Raw genomic sequence first — 17,515 nt, 5'->3', positions numbered from 1 at the left:
CACAAATTATATAACCTCTCTGGGCTAATTTCACCCCTTATTTCATGGGGATAATAAAACAAGATAATGAATGAGATAAAAATTAGAGCTTTCAAGCTATAAAGCTCTTTGCACATGGAAGTGTGAAGTGTATCTTAACTGTTAATGCCAGAGATCCTGAACAAGGTCATGAGGAGCTTCCCTTCGTATGCCGCAGGCCTGCAGAAGTGACGGGACCTTTCCGCGTGACCAAGAGAGGGGCCCCTGCAGCGTTGCTCTCGGTTCCCATGTAGCCGAAGCCCTTGATGTCCTGCAAGTGAAAAAGGAGGATGTCCTCAAATTTCTGCAGCAAGGAACCCACTTAGGTGCCACCAGCCTTGACTTCCAAATGCATGAGTACATCCGCAAAAGGAAAAGTGACGACATATATAGCATAAATGTGAAAGAGACCTGGGAGAAGCTCCTGCGGGTGGCTCCTGCCATTGTTGCCATTGGAAACCCAGCTGCTGTCAGGGTCCTATCGTCCAGGGTCACTGGCCAATGAGCTCTGCTGAAGTTTGCTGCTGCTAATGCAGCGACTCCTGTTGCCGGACACTTCACCTCCAGGACCTTCACTGACTGAACCCAGGCAGTGTTCCAGGAAGCGTGTCTTCTGGTGGTTACTGATCCCAGGACTGACCACAGCGTCTCACAGAGGTGTCTTATGTCTGTTAACCTGCCTACCTACTGCAGGTCTGTGTGTCACACTCTTCTCTGTGCTATGTGGGCATTGCCATCCCCTGCAACAAGGGGGCTCACTCAGTGGGTCTGATGTGGTGGATGCTGGCCCAGGAAGTTCTGCACACGTGTGGTACCCTCTTCTGGGAACACCCATGGGAGGCCACGCCTGATCTCTGCTTCTATAGGGATCCTGAAGAGATTGAAAAGGAAGAGCAGCCACTGCTGAAAAGGCTGTGACTGAAGAGGTATGTCTGGGTGAATGGACTGCTCCAAATCCCAAGGTCACTCTGCTCGGCCTGAGGTCGCAGACTGGTCTGAAGGCGTGCAGGTGCCCTGTGTGCTCCAGCAGTTCCCTACTGCAGGCTGGAGCGCCCAGCTCCACGGAAGACTGGTCTGCAGCCCCCACTGCTCAGGCCACTGAATGGGTGCGAACAACCAGGGAGGGGTTTTAAGCTGTTCTTCCATGGGCTCTACAACAGAAAACAGAAATAGGGTGGATGGAAAATAAAGTTTCTTAAAAAGAAAACAAATAATGGGAAATTTTTATCAAAACGGGAGGAAGAAAGGAAAGGGGGAGAGAAGATGGATAGATGAATGGATGTAGAGATAGCTTGAGTATTTTGGGAGACACACTTCAAGCAGAGGACACTCCACAAAGGAAACATTAAAGAAACTGCATTAGCAAGCGCTTGGACTTGGGAATTGGGCAGTTAGGCTCAGGCAGGGGTCCAATCCCAGGACTTCCACTTTCTAGCTCTTTGAATGTAGGCCTGTAACTTCACCTTTCTGAACCTCTGTGTTCTTCTCTGTCAAAGAAGTGATAATAAAACCTACCTCGTTGACTTGTAATGAGAAGTCCATTTGATCCCCTAAGCTAAGTGTCACACACGGGTGTTGCTCCAGAATGCTCTCTTCCCCTGGCTGAGTCCTTGAATGTTTCCCATTGTATCCAAATGATTTTAAAAGAAAATTCCTAAATGCCTACTGGAATTAATGTCCTGAAGTGGGGAGAGGACATTCAGAAAACTCCCCCTGTGTTTTCTCCCTTTTGCTCACCTGCCTGCAGGTGCGCCTGGAGTGGGTAACATTCCCTCCGGCTGGGGTCTTTGTTCTGCTGTGATTCCAGGCGCCCTGCTAATCCGTCTGCTTCCCAGATGCTCTCCAAGCCGCTGTATTTTTAGCTCGTCTCTTTTATGTGCCTCACTCCAAAGACATCTTATTATTCATTTCAAAACTTGACAACTCCTATCACATTAGCCCCTTGTTCCCTTCCGATACACAAAGGAGGGACGGAATGAGGCAGGCTCAAGCCAAGTTTTGCTTCTGCTCCGTTAAGTCCAGAGCTTCAATGATTTCTGGTCACGTCCACTCATGGCCCCACTCTGGGTGTCATGAGGACTCACTCATGTCCTCATCTGCCTTGTATTATAGAACTGCGTGTAGCTGCCCTCAAAGGTGCCACAGGGCACAGGGGTCCTGTACGGACACCCAGCAGTCACAGCAGTGTGGGACAAGACGAAAAGCATGAAGGAGTGAATAATGCAGCACAGATAAGCATTTCTAACATTAAGTCATTTACTCAACAGATATTTGTTGAGTGTTGACCGTTCACCAGGATATGTGCTAGGTGAGGTCTTTTGTTTTGCATAAACAAAAGATATTCCCTCATAGGATATGCTTCGAGTGATGTTAAAATAACAATATTATATTTTCTAAGCACTCCCTATGTTCTGGGCACCATCCTAAGATGTCATGTGTTCATTTGTATAAATCTCATAAGAACTCTGATGAGATGGAGACAATTATTCCCACTATACGGGTGAGAAAGCAAAGTCACAGAAAGGGTAAGGGACAAGCCCAGGTGTCGCAGCTTGTGAACAGAGAGTCCAGGCTTTGACCCGGGCTCCAGAGCCTGCATGTTAACCACTGTGCCATAGCCTCCCTGTGTTCCACCAGCCTGCCTCCCTTGCCAGGGTCACAGTAACTGAGATCCTGAGTATAGCGCACTTAGCCTGGGGCCTGGGCCTCACTCTAGCAGAGATTGTATTGCTAGTCTGCTGCCAGGGATAAGCACAGCTGGATGTTAGAGTGGGGCAAACCAATTTTACCCAGGAACTACTGACTGTAGGCTGAGCTCCATTCGGATCTATACAGTGGTGACTGGGCGTTTTAATGGGAGAAGGACGGAGAGGGCATAGCTGGGGGCTTATACAGAATCAGCTATAAATTACAGAAGGTGGACAGGTGAGGTTAGTCAGCATGAAACCCATCTGGGTTGACTAACGCGCTTATCCAATCTCCCATGGAGACTGGGAGACAGGGGCCCTGTCTCCAGGCGTTCGCTGGAACAGTCAGTCAGTTCTTTTGGCAGCCTTGGGTTTTCTTAGGCAGGCACTTTATGAGACTAGAGTTAGTTTTCTGCTAGTGTTTTGTTTCAGTCTTCATAGGCCAAGGTGGAGGACAGCTAGAGAAGAGGGCTCAACATAACCTGGCTTGAGTTTGGTCAGGGAGAGCCTTTGTCAGGGGTGCATTCTCTTCCCACCGCTGGTCCGTATGATCCTCACACCAGCTCTGCAGAGTGGGCAAGCCACTGACGTTTACAGGCAGATTCATGAATGGACACTCAGACTGGCTAAAGATGGAGGCACTGGAATAGCCAGTGTCCTGAGCTCAGGGGCAGCAGACAAGAGGCTCAGGGAACACAGAGGGGGCAGCTAACCAAGCCGGGAGAGGAAACCCTATTGGGGGTCTGGGAACCAGTCCTTCAGTAGCTATTTCATCCCTGAAACCTCAACACAACCCTGAAAATGACAAGACAAGCCTCTGCCTTTTGTCCCTGGCCTTTCTGTCCTTTAGCTCACACGGGTGGCTCTGGAAAGTGTGTACAGAAAGGCCATTCAGGTGACCTCACACCCGTACCTTCCAACACCCCACCCTGGAGGCCACCTCGTTCTGCTCTGGCATTGCCACCTATGCCTTCACATACCCTCTCTTCCCCTCTGTATTGTAACCCCTAGTATTTGTGAATCGGCTTGCATGCCTCCTCTCCCTGACAGCCAGCAGGGGTAACTGCCCTGTGACTCTCTCTCTAGGCCCGGGTGCAGCATCTTCTGCCTGAGGACATGCCCCATCCTACTGTAATGGTCCGAGCACCCATTGAGTCCTGCAGTCTGTTTTGCCCAGGAAGGCAGGGACGTCCGCTGTGTGTGTGCCTGTTATATGCCTCTGCCACCCTAGCAACCAACCCTGTTAGGCCCTCCATGATTGACAGTCTCTGAGAGGATAACGTGCACAGGGTACCAGCTGCTTAACTCTGTGCCCAGTGTGCTTTCTGGCCCTCCCAGGTCTCCCGTCACTTACGGCTGCCGAGCACCTGACAGTTGATCATGTAGTCTTCATGGTGGTGCTCTGAGGCAGCGTCTCACCTACAGGCACACCAGGGCCTGATGCAGATCTGTGACTGCCCTAAGGTCATACAGTGGAGACGAAAGTGGCAGAGCGAAGGAAGGGCCCAGAGCCATCTGAGCCTGGCTTACAGACCATAGCCTTCGCCATAGGTGACTAAAGCCTTCGCCGTGAGGAAGGAAGCACGCCCAGCGGTCTGCAGAGACCTCCAGAGCAGCCAGTTCAACGGAGGCGCACCAGCGCCACCATTGCCACAACCAGCACCGCCTTCAGGTTTTTTCGTAAGACAGAACCCTGTCCTCTGTTGCCAGGGAGATGTAATGGACTTTGTTGCGGGGTGGGGTCAGGGGTCAAGGATTGTGGGTGGGGAGCAGGAGTGGCTCACAAACTAGTTGCCAGACCATCCCCAGACCAGAGAGTCTGCCCAGGGAAGACAGGCAGTTGCCCAAGTCCAGCTGCAGGCTGGCCATGGCCCTCAGGCCCCCTCCACAGCAGGGCAGTCAGGCTCACTTGTAACCAGCTGTCGCCTGTGGCACACCATGGCAGTGGCTCTCACCCTGAAACATCCAGCCGAGAGGAACGTCTCAGCTTGCTGTCCTCCAGCCTGAAGACAGACCCCCTTTGAAACTGGTGAGAGGATCTGCTACAGTTAAGATTAACAGCAGAGTCAAGTTCAAAGGACCTGGACAATTTCATTACCACCCCAGTTTTCTAACCAGACCTTCAAAACCCTGCACCCCCTCACCCCTGCCCGCCCCCTCACCCCTGCCCGCCCCTCACCCCCCGCCCGCCTCCCCTCACCCCTGCCCGCCCCCTCACCCCCCGCCCGCCTCCCCTCACCCCTGTCTGCTTCCTCTCACTGCCACGGTCTGCCTGGCCCACTATGGTATAGTCATCCCAAACTGATCGCAGTTCCTGATCTAGAAAATACAATTTTATAACCGCCCATGTCTTGGTCATCTCTCTGGGTGGAGCATCTTGATTCCTGCGATCCCCACGGTCACTAATATTTCCCTTGTCATTTTCTCTGAATTGAGTCCATTCAGGCCTCTGTGCCTGCTCTATTTTTGCCTTGATTATGGCATGAGCACTGTATTCAATTGGTCATTCCACAAATCATTCCTGAGCCCTCACCAGTGTCAGAAGCCGTGCTGGAACTGTAGATGCAGTGGCGGGCCAGGAACTGACGTTGGACTGCTTTCTGAGTCTTTGCAAACTAATAGGGGAGACAAGATAAACCAGGTAAATCATGCTGGTGAAGTGGTTATTACACCCTGGTCAGTGGCTCAGTGGTAGAGCATCAGCCTGGCATGTGGAAGTCCCAGGTTTGATCCCAGTCAGGGCACACAGGAGAAGCAACCATCTGCTTCTCCACCCCTCCACCCCTCTCTGTCTCTTTTCCTCTCCCACTGCCATGGCTCGAATGGTTAAGCAGAATTGGCCCCACGTGGTGAGGATGGCTCCTTGGCCTCGCCTCTGGCATTAAAATAGTTTGATTGCCGAAAAACGGAGCAGCAGCCCAGACAGGCAGAGCATCGCCTGGCAGGGGGCTTGCCAGGTCAGGGCACATGTGGGAGTCTGTCTCTGCCTCTCTGCCTCTCACTTAATAAAAAAGGAAAGAAAGGAAGGGAGGGAGGGAGGGAGAGAGGGAGGAAAAGAGGGAAGAGAAAGAAGGGGTAATTATAGACTGTGCTATCTGTTAGAAGGAAAGAGAATGGGTTTCTTGAAAAAGTATTAAATAAAGGCACCTGACCCCTGGTCTCCACAGAGAATATGAGCTCTTAAAAGGCCACAATCTCACCAAAGTGTTGTAATCTCACCAGCACCTGCCTAGCACAGTGCCTGACACAGAGGAGCCCATTACTAGAACTGAGTCAGAAGGGCACGTCAGGGCCGGGACAGTAGCTAGTGGTATTTGTGTAGGAGGCACTGGGCAACTAGGCCAGACCACCTTACATGTGCCCTGGGTTAGCTGCCTTGAGTGCAGCTGTCCCTGAGTCTGGCACAGCGATGAAAATCCTGGAAGGAGGGGGAGGAGGGATGAGTGTGCAGAGAGCTGCTTGGAAACTGACCATCACTGCCCTTGAAGAGGCAAGCTGATGTAGAAAAATGGGCATGAAGTTTGCCACCACACCAACTTTTAGCACTGGCTCTGAACTTCACCATTGATTAAACATTGATTGGGCAAGTTGCTTAACCCCTGAGCCTCAGTTTTCCCTATCTAACAAGAAAAAGGTGGAGCAGGGGGTTAGTATATATTATTAGTTCATGCCAGTTTTACCCTCTGAGAGCCGAAGGTGAGTTTGGTGCATTTTCAATGAAGGGGGCAGTTCATTTTCTTTTACTGACAGTTCATTTTCCAAGGCAACAACCTAACAAATTATGGGGCCAGTTAGTGTAAGAAAAACAGTTGATCCCAGTACTCAGAGAGCTCAGCCCAGCACATCAGTGGTTGGGCGGTGTATTTGGGGAAATGCTCCACAGCACTAAATGGGGAGTAAATGCATAGGTGCAGCTGTAAATTGCACAGCACTGCACTACACTCGGCTTCTGACTTAAGTAGCAGGGTCTGACAGTCATAGGAAAACTGAAGTGTTTGCTATTCTCCATTGCAAAGCGGAGCCAAGCTAGCTGGGACCAGTCCTGCCTCCTCCTTTTAGAGATGAGGAAGTTAAGGCTCACTGAGAGAACAGAGATGGGACTAGATACCTAAGATTTTGTTGATTCATCACTGTATTCTCTTGGTCTACTCCTCAAACAAAGGTACCTGGAGATAAAACTAGGGAGGTGACTGCATTTCTTCCCTAGGACTCCCTAACAAGTGATCACCACTGAGTGACTTACATAACCGCAGTTTATTGTCTCGTAGTCTCGGGCTAGAAGTCTGAGGTCAAGGTTTTGGCAAGGTCGATTCCTTCTGAGGACTGTGAGAGCATCCGTTCCGTGCCTCTCCTAGTTTCTGGTGGTTTGCTGGCCGTCCGCTCTCCCTTGACTTTTAGGCACATCACCCCAATCTCTGCATTCATATTTGCAAGGCATTCTCCTTGTTCATGTGGCTGTATTAAGTTTCCTCTTTTTATAAATACATCAGTCATGTTGGATTAGTATGACCTGATTTTTAAAATTTTTTACTTATTAATAAATTTTTAGAGAGAGAGGAAGAGGGAAACAAAAACATCAATCAGTTGTTCCTCTGATTTATGCATTCATTGGTTGATTCTTGTATGTGCTCTGACGAGGAATTGAACCTGCAACCTTGGTGTATCAGGGCAATGCTCTAACCCACTGAGCTACCCAGCCAGGGCTAGTATCACCTAATTTCAACTAATTACATCTGTAAGATCACTATTTCCAGATAAGATCACATTCTGAAGTACTAATGTTAAGGACATCACCATGGATTTGGGGAAGGCATAATTCGACATAGAACAATGACTGACAATTTAGGTAACAGAACCTTCGGGCCTGAGAGGCACTGCCATTTATTAAGCATCACTTCGGACCACGCAGGATACCAAGAATTTTAGCAGCATGATCTTACTTAGTTCTTATACCAGACAAATGAAGTCATATATGAGGATGCCAAGGTCTAGAGAAGCTGTGTGATTTGTCTAAGGTGACGCAAGTAGCACATAATAGATCTGGAGTTCAGATGCTGACCTCTGTCTATCCAAAGTCACGTGTTCCCTCACCACCCAAGTGTTTTAGTAAAATGGATCTTAGAGGCATTTTTACCACCAGCCGCTTTCCACCTTGATTTATAAAACGAAGACAGCTTGACTTGGAATCCCAGCCTTCTCACCCCTAATGTAGCAGTCTTTCCATTGGCTTCATTTTAATCAATTCACGTTTTGTTAAGTTTCTGTCTGGTCTGCAACACTTCATTGTGACCAAGGCAGAAGTTAATTTCAGACTGGTTACAATTCAGAAAATAATTTTCCATTAAATATAATGACCTCATTTCTGCAGTGACTATAACAAAACATGCTGTTTCATTTCCTTTTGTTCACACTCATTTACCTACTTGCTATAGTAATTTTACACCGTAAGCTAAAGTGTTGAAATCATTGGTTACATTACTAAACATCGACAATGGTTATTATAATTCTTCATGCAGAAAGTAACAGAAATAAAAATAAGAATTTTAGGAGGATAAAAATATATGCAGTTAAAGTACATTCAAAATTGTATTCAAGTGCACAGAGGCTACCTGGGGTCTAGAGCCAGACCTGACAGCAATACTGGGCCTGCCTTTCATCAGCAGTGTGACCTGGGGCAAGTTACTCAGTCTCTCTTGAGTCTCAGTTACTTCCACAGGAAAATTAGGGGAAATCATATGGACGGTTTGTTGAGTGAATGAAGTAAGTGAAGAGTCCATATGTAGAGTACTTGGCATGATGCCTAGCATAGAGTCGGCACTCTCTGTATAGTATCTTTTTTTAATAGAGTGAAAATAAAATCCGAATCCTTATGCATATTTGTGGAATCTTCCATGTTTGGGATATTTTTTCCCCAGAGTTTCAGAAGTGTAAATTTTTCTCATATTTATTCAACCTGAACTTTTAAAAATGTGGTTGTAGAAAATAGAGTACTGGCTGATGTTTATTTATGCGATGGGAATGGAAAGACAAAGAACAACCCCCTATGCTTTGGACCAGTGGTTACTGAGATGGACATGATTAAGGCCTTTTGCCTGCAGCCTGCTTCCAGGCAAGTCATGGAAGGGATCAGTGCCTTGATTTCTCCTGTGTTCTCAGAGAGGAGAAGAGGGAGTATGGGAAGCAGAGAAGGGAGCATACTGAGATTTTTTTCTCCAACATATTTTTATGAAAATGTTTAAACAACATCTTACCTTTTGCCATATTTGCTTTCTCTCTCTCTCTCTCTCTAGGTAGATTAAGAGATCCATAGATAAATCAACAGCTAGATAATAAATAGCTACCTTAGGTATGCTCATTGCAACTGGGGTTTCATTGCTTCTTTGGCCTTTCTGTGATCAGTGCTAGGAATATAGTTTTAAATTATGAGTTAATATTGATAGTTTAAATTATTGAATTATTCCTTAATTTTGTATTTGTATCTCATTTTTCTTTCACTGAAAATCTTGCTTTCTAATAACTACATATGTGTTTTATAATAATATATACCCAAAGCAAATTGAAGATTTCAATTCCAATATTAATTACTACTAACAATAAACTGGGCGTAGACTTGAGTATCAATGAGACTTTTCTGAAAGCCCAAATTGGCTTGGCATTCCCTGGGCAAGTCACTTCTTTCTGAGACTGTTTCCTGTTGTCTCAGATAGGGATAATGATGATTACTGTATTGTTCAGAAACCTCTGGTTGCAAGGAACATAAAATTCACCTCATTTTTAAGCAACAAAAGGAATTCACTGCTTTATACAACAGGAAACTACAAAGGTTAAGTTTCTCGGGATTGGGAATCCAGGTTTTTAGATGCAGCCATAAAGTTTAAACTCTCTAACTCTCAGCTCTTCTTTCTTTCCTGGTTACTTGATTTCCCAGTAGCCTCTTTCTCACCACCCTCTGGCTACTCTAAAACTATTATCCTGTCAGCTCTAAGGAAGGCCTCACCTGAGGGATTGAACACTTGTGTAACATAGCCATTAGATTAATAATCTTAACTTCAGTTGGCTGGGATAAGATCCAAGCTATAAAGAGCCTACCATCTCCCAGATACACTGCTAGGTACTTCAAGTAATCTTTCTCACATCCCTATAAGGGATGGTTTGTTCCCATTGTACAGGTGAAAAAGCCTGAGGCTCAGTGAGATAAGCTGATTTGGTATCTCAAAACTGAGGTTCAGAATCTTCCATCACTTCATGTTTCTTGGAAATGGGAACAGGAAAACACAATATACAAACTACTCTGAGTACTGTATTTAGTAGAAAAGGTGCCCTCTGCCTTAACTTTTGAGAGCCCTGACTACATCTTACCCATCCAGTGTTCCCAGAGCCTAGTGTACCCTTGTATGGGAGGGTGACTATGAATGTGCATTGAATGAGAGCACACAACTAGCCCAGCCCACCACCAACGGTAGTTATGCTGTAGCCACCTCCTTGGACATGGAGTTTTGACTAAAGTCCCGTGTTAGGAAACTAGTGTTTCACATTGAAGCCGGGTTTCTGTTTAAGGTGGTTTTTACATCTCCCGAGCTGAAATTTGCTTCATTGTCACTTTGGTGATTGCTAATTGATTAAGCACACCTGGCTCCACTTGGCCTGTTAGACAAATTTTAGCCCAAATCATAAGTCTAGATGCTCTCATCTAGTTGACTAGTTCATCTCCCTATTTTTAGGCCAGGGCTCCACTCACATCTCCCAAGTGCTGTGTGTTTATAATGTGTGTAGAGAGCTACTAAGAAGCTGTCTTTTATAGCTGTCATCTTGTTATAAAACTTAAAAAAGATGTAAAGAAGTGTTGGGAGCAAAAAAGGGACACAAGTATTTACTGAATCCAATTTCCTCATTTCCACAGCCGAGGAAAGGAAGGCTAGAGAGGGAAAGAGATGCACAAATCAGCAAAAAGTCAGTGGGGATGTGGGGGTAGGGTTCGGGAGAACACTTGGACTCAGGATCCTGCTGACAGATTCATTCATTCAAATTATTCATTTCAGATATGTACTGGCAATCTCCTAGAGATAGAAAGAGGTATGTGATTGCCAGGGGCTGGGGCGAGGGGGAGTGGGGGCTCGTGTTTAATGGTAGGCTGTCAGTTTGGGAAGATGGGAAGGTCTGGAGGTGGATGGCGGTGATGGTCGCAGAACAGTGTGAATGTATTTAATACCGTAGAACTAAAAACTTAAAATGGTTCAAATGGTAAAAGTATGTATATTTTAACACAATAAAAATATGTAGGTACTGAATTCTTACTGTATGTCAGGCACCATACTGCTCAGGATCATGTCCAGTATATTTAGTATCAGCGTCTTTCCTGTAAACATCTTTGCCACAAGGAGTTTGATCTCAGACATTAATTAATTGGTCTTAAGATGGTTCACTGTGAAAGATAAAATAACTGGTCGAGAGTTAGGTTTTGATTGGCAGACTTAATGGATTTAAGCCAGTTGTCAGTTTGGTATCATTTCTCCGTTATATTTTCTCAATCTGAGCCCTCATAATGGTCTGTACAGTGACAAGTAGATGTGGTGGTCTTAAAATAGTGCATGGTAACAACTATGTGTTAAAAACCAGATTGCAAACCTACATGTAAAGCCAGATTGCATACTATGCTTGAAAATGATAACAGTTTGCAAATCCTTTTGTGAGCATATTATCCCCTCCCATCAAGTAAAACCAATCGTTTACCAAGCTATGGAAAATATAACAGAGGTGACTACTAATTAACAGCAGTCTGTGAGAGCATTAATCATAGATTCTTTAGTTGGAAATTGATACCTCTCTTAATGAAGGAAGAAATGGTAGCAAACAAGAAAAAGTGCATTGCCGAACAAAAAAAATGAATCAACATGTCAAAATAGAATGTATAATAATACTATGAACAAAAGACTGTAAAGATGTTTTGCAGTAGTCGTTTTTATTTTATTCTTAATAGTTTGTTTTTTTTAATATTTGTCTTTTATTTTTTTTTGTTATCTTTTATGACAAAATTGCCTTCTGGCCAGTTAGTTGTGCGGTGAAAAATGCTTATGGCCAGATACCAAGAACCACTCAAGATAAGATGAGAAAATAAGCTATTGTTGCTGCCTGCCATTCTGGATGCAACGATTATGTATATGTGTCCCCACATGGCAAAGTCCAGGAAGCGAAGGGGACTGTGGCGTGGGAACCAAGCCTCTGATAGAAAATCGCAGGTTTTTGAGAAAAGACACCTGCCTGAGGTCTGAAAGCGAGGGAGTTGAGCTTTCCAGGCAGGTGCAAGAGCATGTGCAAAAACCTGGGGTAGGAGTGTGATGCGTTTGAGGGACTGAATAATGGCCAGCATGGTGGGAAGCAAGGGGGCGCTGTGGTGAGAGATCAGGCAGGTGGACAGAGGCTCTGGCAGAGGTTTTGGTCTTTATCTGAAAGGCAGTGGGGAGCCTGTGATGTTGTAAGTACTAGATAGACCTACTCAAATTTGGCAGATTTTTCTCTCAATCCCTTCACACTCTGGTGTAACTATTGGATCAGAGGCCAACAAAAGTGGATGAGTAGGTACTGGGGTTGGATGAAGTGAACCTGGAACTCACGGCTGTGACCTGGGTCTGGTGGTAAAGTTAGAGAGCAGTGGCCAAAGGAAAAGAAAGTATTTGGTAGGTGAAATTGACAAGACTTGGTTATGGGAAGTGAGAAGAAAAGAGGCTGAATGGGCTCAAGGCTGGCTGTAAAGATGAATGATGGTGCATGCATTAAATTCATCAAGTTCAAATATGAAAGACAAAAGCATTTTGTGTGTTTAATATTTATTAGTATTTTAATACCTATTACTATTTTATAGAATTAGTATAAACAGTCTAATTTTTTAATTAAATGTATTGGGTGACATTGGTTAATAGGGTCATACAGGTTTCAAGCGTACATTTCTATTATACATGATCTGTATATTGCATTGCATGCCCACCACCCAAAGCCAAACCGTCTTCGGTCACCATACATTTGGCCCCCTTTATTCCCCGCCATCCCTCATCCCCCTTCCCTCTGGTAACCACCACACTATTGTCCATGTTTATGAGTTTCAGCTTTATATCTCGTATATGAATGAAATCATATCGTTTTTAACTTTTCTGACTGACTTCACTAGCATAATGTTCTCAAGGTCCATCATGTTGTCTCAAATGGCAGTATTTCATCTTTCCTTATGGCTGAGTAGTATTCCATAGTATATAATACATACCACATCTTCTTTATCCATTCATCAATCAAAGAACACTTTGTCTCCATGACTTGACCACCATAAAATTACTATAAATAAGCAAAAAGTCAGATTTTAAAAATCAGTAGTAATTCCACCAGTGGAGAGATCCCTTGTTAAGATTTTGTGGATCTATTTCCAGACTTTTCATATACATATATAGAACTGCATACTTATTTAAAAAAAAACAGGATTATATTAAACATACTATATTGTGGTATGCTTTTTATTCATTCAACAAGATATTATGATTATATTTCTACTACAAAAAAATACATATGTTCCCAAGATGACTTTCAGTTACTACATATTATTTCATATTATAGAGAAATGCAATTTTCAACCAGTCAGTTAATGTTCAGCATTTCTAATGTTTCACTGTTCTAATAGCACTTTGGGGAATATCTTGCATTCAAGTCTTTGCCCACATCTTACATTATTTACAGATAATTGAATTCCTATAAAAAGATTCATAGAGTCAAAGTTTATGCATGTATTCAAGGCTTCGAAACATATAGCCAGTCTGCTCTCCAGAAAAATTGCAATTAATCACACTCCCACAAGTAACAAAAATAACCATAATGGTCAACACTTACATAGCCCTTACTATGTGCTTTACACTGTTTCAAGCCATTTATATATACTAACTCAATAATCCTCCTAACAGGACCACAAGAGAGGTACTGTTATTATCCCCACTGTACACAGAAAACTAGGAGCCCAAGAAAATATCTGTTTCCCACACTTTCATCAACAATGGATGTCAACCTTTTTTTTTCCCTCATTCTGGTCAGGGAAAAGTGGCATCTCATTTATATCCAGTATGTTTTATGTGAATCAAGTTAATATTTCCAAAAACCTTTTGGGTTCTATATCATTCTTCTTATTATACAAAGAGAAAAAAATAAAGCTCAGAAAGTTAGAGCGATGTGCCCAAAACTACACATCTGAAAAGTGATAGAGCTTAGATTTGAAGTGTGTTCTCTCAGATTCAGAGTGCATATTCTTTCTTTTGTTATCACACTGCCTCTTTGCAAAGAGATGAGAGTATTTGGAAATTGAGTCTTGTCTTTTAGTAAAATCTTCTGGAAGATTTCAGGATGGGGACTCAGGGAAGAATTCACTCTGATCTGCTCCATTTAGCATTTGATGATGGGGTTCCTGGGGGCTGGTACAGAGGTTGCCTCCCAGCCTTGTTGGCTTGGTGATGCAGCAAACACATCCAAAAGTATGTTAGAAGAGAGAAAAGCCTTTATAATGAGCCTGGGCCTGCCTTTGTCTTCTGAGGCTTTAACTACTGTAATTGCCTATAGTGTGAAGTAGTGTATTTTTCTATGTATCTATTTTTATTGGTCTATCTGCATATCTGCATTTTGCTTTATTTTGTTGTTGTTGTTAACTCACTTGAATACTGGTGGATATTTTTCCTGTGAATAATTTTGCCTATTCACACACTGTCATACACATACACACGCACACACGCACACATAATCACACACACAATAATAATATGAAGGCTAAATGGAGTAGAATTTATTCTTTAAGAAAAGCTAATGGTAAAGTCTGAGCAGATGACTTTCTAATCCATACTGTATTTAATTGACTGTATTGAGCCATAGTACAAATTAAGTCTTCTCTGTAATTTATTCTGTCAGAAGGTAACCCTCCAAACAATTTGATACTTCATTTAAACATTGGTAAATGGCTCATGGAAATGTTAATGAAAAAAGAAAGGATTTAATGATGATCAGGTAAGAAACCCTCTGTTTCACAAAATGAATCCTATGTGAAATGTCGCGAATTAACCTAATTCAGTCATTCCTCGAACATTTATTGAGCAGCTACCTTGTACAGTGCATGTCTTCAGATGCTTTGGTTCTTCATCTTTCTTTAATCTACCCGACATAGAAACATATTAAAAAAAGAAACAGAATTAGGAGCTAGGATAAGACTGAGAACCAGACATAAATCTTTCTCTTAAGAAGCTAACATCCCCAAAGTAGAGAGAAAAATACGTTCTCAGGACCTGGAAGATTTTGCATGCTTAATTCTTTCTGACTAGAATGTCGTTTCCCTTTGATTTTCTGGGAGCTCCCCCTTTATCCTTTGAGGCTGAGTTCAAGGTCAGCTCCTTGTAAAGACTTCCCTGATGCCCTCACTCATTCCTGCTCTGAGCCCAGGTAACGCCCTGTGTACACCTTTGACATAAAGCTTGGCTTGTTATAGTGTGGTTGTTAGTTTCTTTGCCTCCCTTTGTTATGTGACTGCAAAGTTGTTAAGGAAGGGGCTCTGTTTTAATCATCTGAGTAGATGTAACACTTAGTGGAAAACCTGGAATGTAACAGGTGCTCAATAAAGACATATAGCAGGAATAACCGGATGAGTGGATAAATGTGAAACAAAATGAAGTGTTAAGCATCCTAGAGAGAAGAACAAGTATGATGCAATGAGATCTAGGTACAAGTAGTATGACTAAGGGAAATGGGAGAGTAGGGAAGCTACCTTGGATGAGCAGGATGTAGGAGCCAGGCCTCAAATCATCGATGTGATATAGACATGTGGAGTCAATGGAGTGTGAATCAGGGGTGAAGAGCGAGATGAGCAGAGAAAACAACATGACCAATGGCAGAGAGGTGGAAAAGTACAGACCCCAATGTGGGAGTGATGAGATCTTCAGATCACCTGCAACTGAGGTTACCCAAAGTTCACCCTCGGAAGGAGGGTCAGGCTGATTTGAGGAGTCTGATCTCGGAATCATCCTTGGAATTGTTCAGTAACAACTTTCATCCGCAATGGAATGAAGAGGGTTCAGCATGTGAGGAGTCAGTGACACTGTGGCACAGAGATAGGGTGTTCTTGAAGCCTCTATTTTTAAAACCAAATACTTGCTTTGATTTTTGGCAGTGCTTTAATATCTAGATTAAGCTTTTCCAAGACAAAAGTTAAGTGGTGACCAGGGAGAGGGGGGAAGGAGAGAAGGGAGCACAAAGGGACAAATATATATCCCACATAGGTGGGATATAAAACTGAGACTCATGGACATAGATAAAAGTGAAATGGGTCCCTGGGAGAGGGGTCAGGGGGAGGGGAGTAAGAGCTACAAATATACAGTGATGGAAAATGATTGGACTTTGGGTGACGGGCACACAAAGCAATCAACACTTCAAACGGTATAGGGATGTTCGCCTGAAACCTAGGTACTTGTATTGATCAATATCACCCCATTAATTTCAAAATAAAAAAACTAAAATTAAAAAAAAATTGTTTTCCAAAAGGATTGTGCAAGAAGGCTGGCCAGAATCTGCTTCCCCCGCCTGCTCCCTCCGTCCCCAGCCCGGATTCTCTGTCCCCTCCAGAATAACCTGTGAGGCCCCGGGAGCTCCCTGCAGAAACAGTCTGGGGTAAAGCAGTCCTTGTCGTCCTCACCTCGTCTTTCCAGCCTTGGCTGCTCAACAGATATTACAGATGGCCCAGCTCATGAGAATAAACTTCCAGATCATGCTGACTTGTCCTTTTTCTTTGAGCTCCTTATAGCTGGACTTTACCCAAAACTGATTTATCACCCTCTCTGGCCTCAGATACCTGCTGGAATTCAGAACAGCCTCAGCTCTGCTTCTCTCCCCACCAATCCCTTCTTCATCTCACTTTGTCAGGGGCCATGGATTTGTTTTTGGATTAGGGAGTCAGAAGTCTAAGGAAGGGAGAGCTTGATTCTGCCTAATCTTGTTTCCTTGAAAATGCTTTGTTATCCTCAGTAGGGAGAATGGGACCTGGGTTTATAGTACTGGTCCTGCCAGAACTCTCTCTGACCTTCAGTCCTTTTATGAATAAACTCAGAGTTGAACTAGCACAACTGTCTTTGTGCTGATCAAATCTGCCTGAAGACCTGAGCAAATTTGAGGCTCAGTGAACAGGTATTTGCAAGATCCTCTGAGTTGCCAAGAAGAATGTGATAATATAACTGTGAGATTAGCAGGATTCTAATGTATTTGTATTTCCAAGCATCTATATTACATCTGCACAGTTAAGGTTGTAGAAAGTGGAGACATATACCCTCACTGACTCTCAGTTTCCAAATGAATGAGCCGCTTTCCAAGCAATCCTTTTAAATATGTCATAAATTAACTATGGGAAAAGACAATGTTACAAATATCTTTAAGCACTTTACGCACACACACAGCTACACTTTACAAGGCAATATTAGGTATCATCAGGCATTTAAAACGTTTTGATTTTAAAACTAAATTTAATGAGGATTCTCAGATAAATTACAACATCTCCATCTGCTGTCTTGCATCGTAGGTGATATTTTACCATTGCACAATCATTTCCAAATCTAATTCCACCAGGAAGACTTCTAATCGCAGTTTAATTTTAGAGCAATATTCCACTTGGCAATCAATAAGGTACTGTCGACAAACTTTGATTTAATAGGAGACGTGGATAACATTCTCCACATTATGCAAAGAGAAAAATACTTTCAGGAAAGGGAGAGGAGAAAGTCTTTGTCTCTCAATTCCCCTGCTGCCTACCATTT

At 43.8% G+C, this 17,515-nt stretch overlaps 1 protein-coding gene and 1 pseudogene across 2 annotated transcripts in view; both read left to right on the top strand.

The window, feature by feature from the left end:
• DAB1 (DAB adaptor protein 1) overlaps positions 1-17,515 on the top strand; it is a 313,645-nt gene that overhangs the window by 216,608 nt on the left and 79,522 nt on the right. The gene's annotated exons all lie outside the window — the stretch shown is intronic.
• On the top strand, positions 188-1,151 carry LOC136397283 (small ribosomal subunit protein uS2 pseudogene; annotated as a pseudogene).

This window comes from Saccopteryx leptura, chromosome 3 (genome assembly GCF_036850995.1).
Source record: "Saccopteryx leptura isolate mSacLep1 chromosome 3, mSacLep1_pri_phased_curated, whole genome shotgun sequence".
In the NCBI taxonomy this organism is placed as follows: Eukaryota; Metazoa; Chordata; class Mammalia; order Chiroptera; family Emballonuridae; genus Saccopteryx; species Saccopteryx leptura.
Note: the sequence above shows the minus strand (reverse complement) of the source record. Positions and strands in the feature narration are given on the sequence as shown.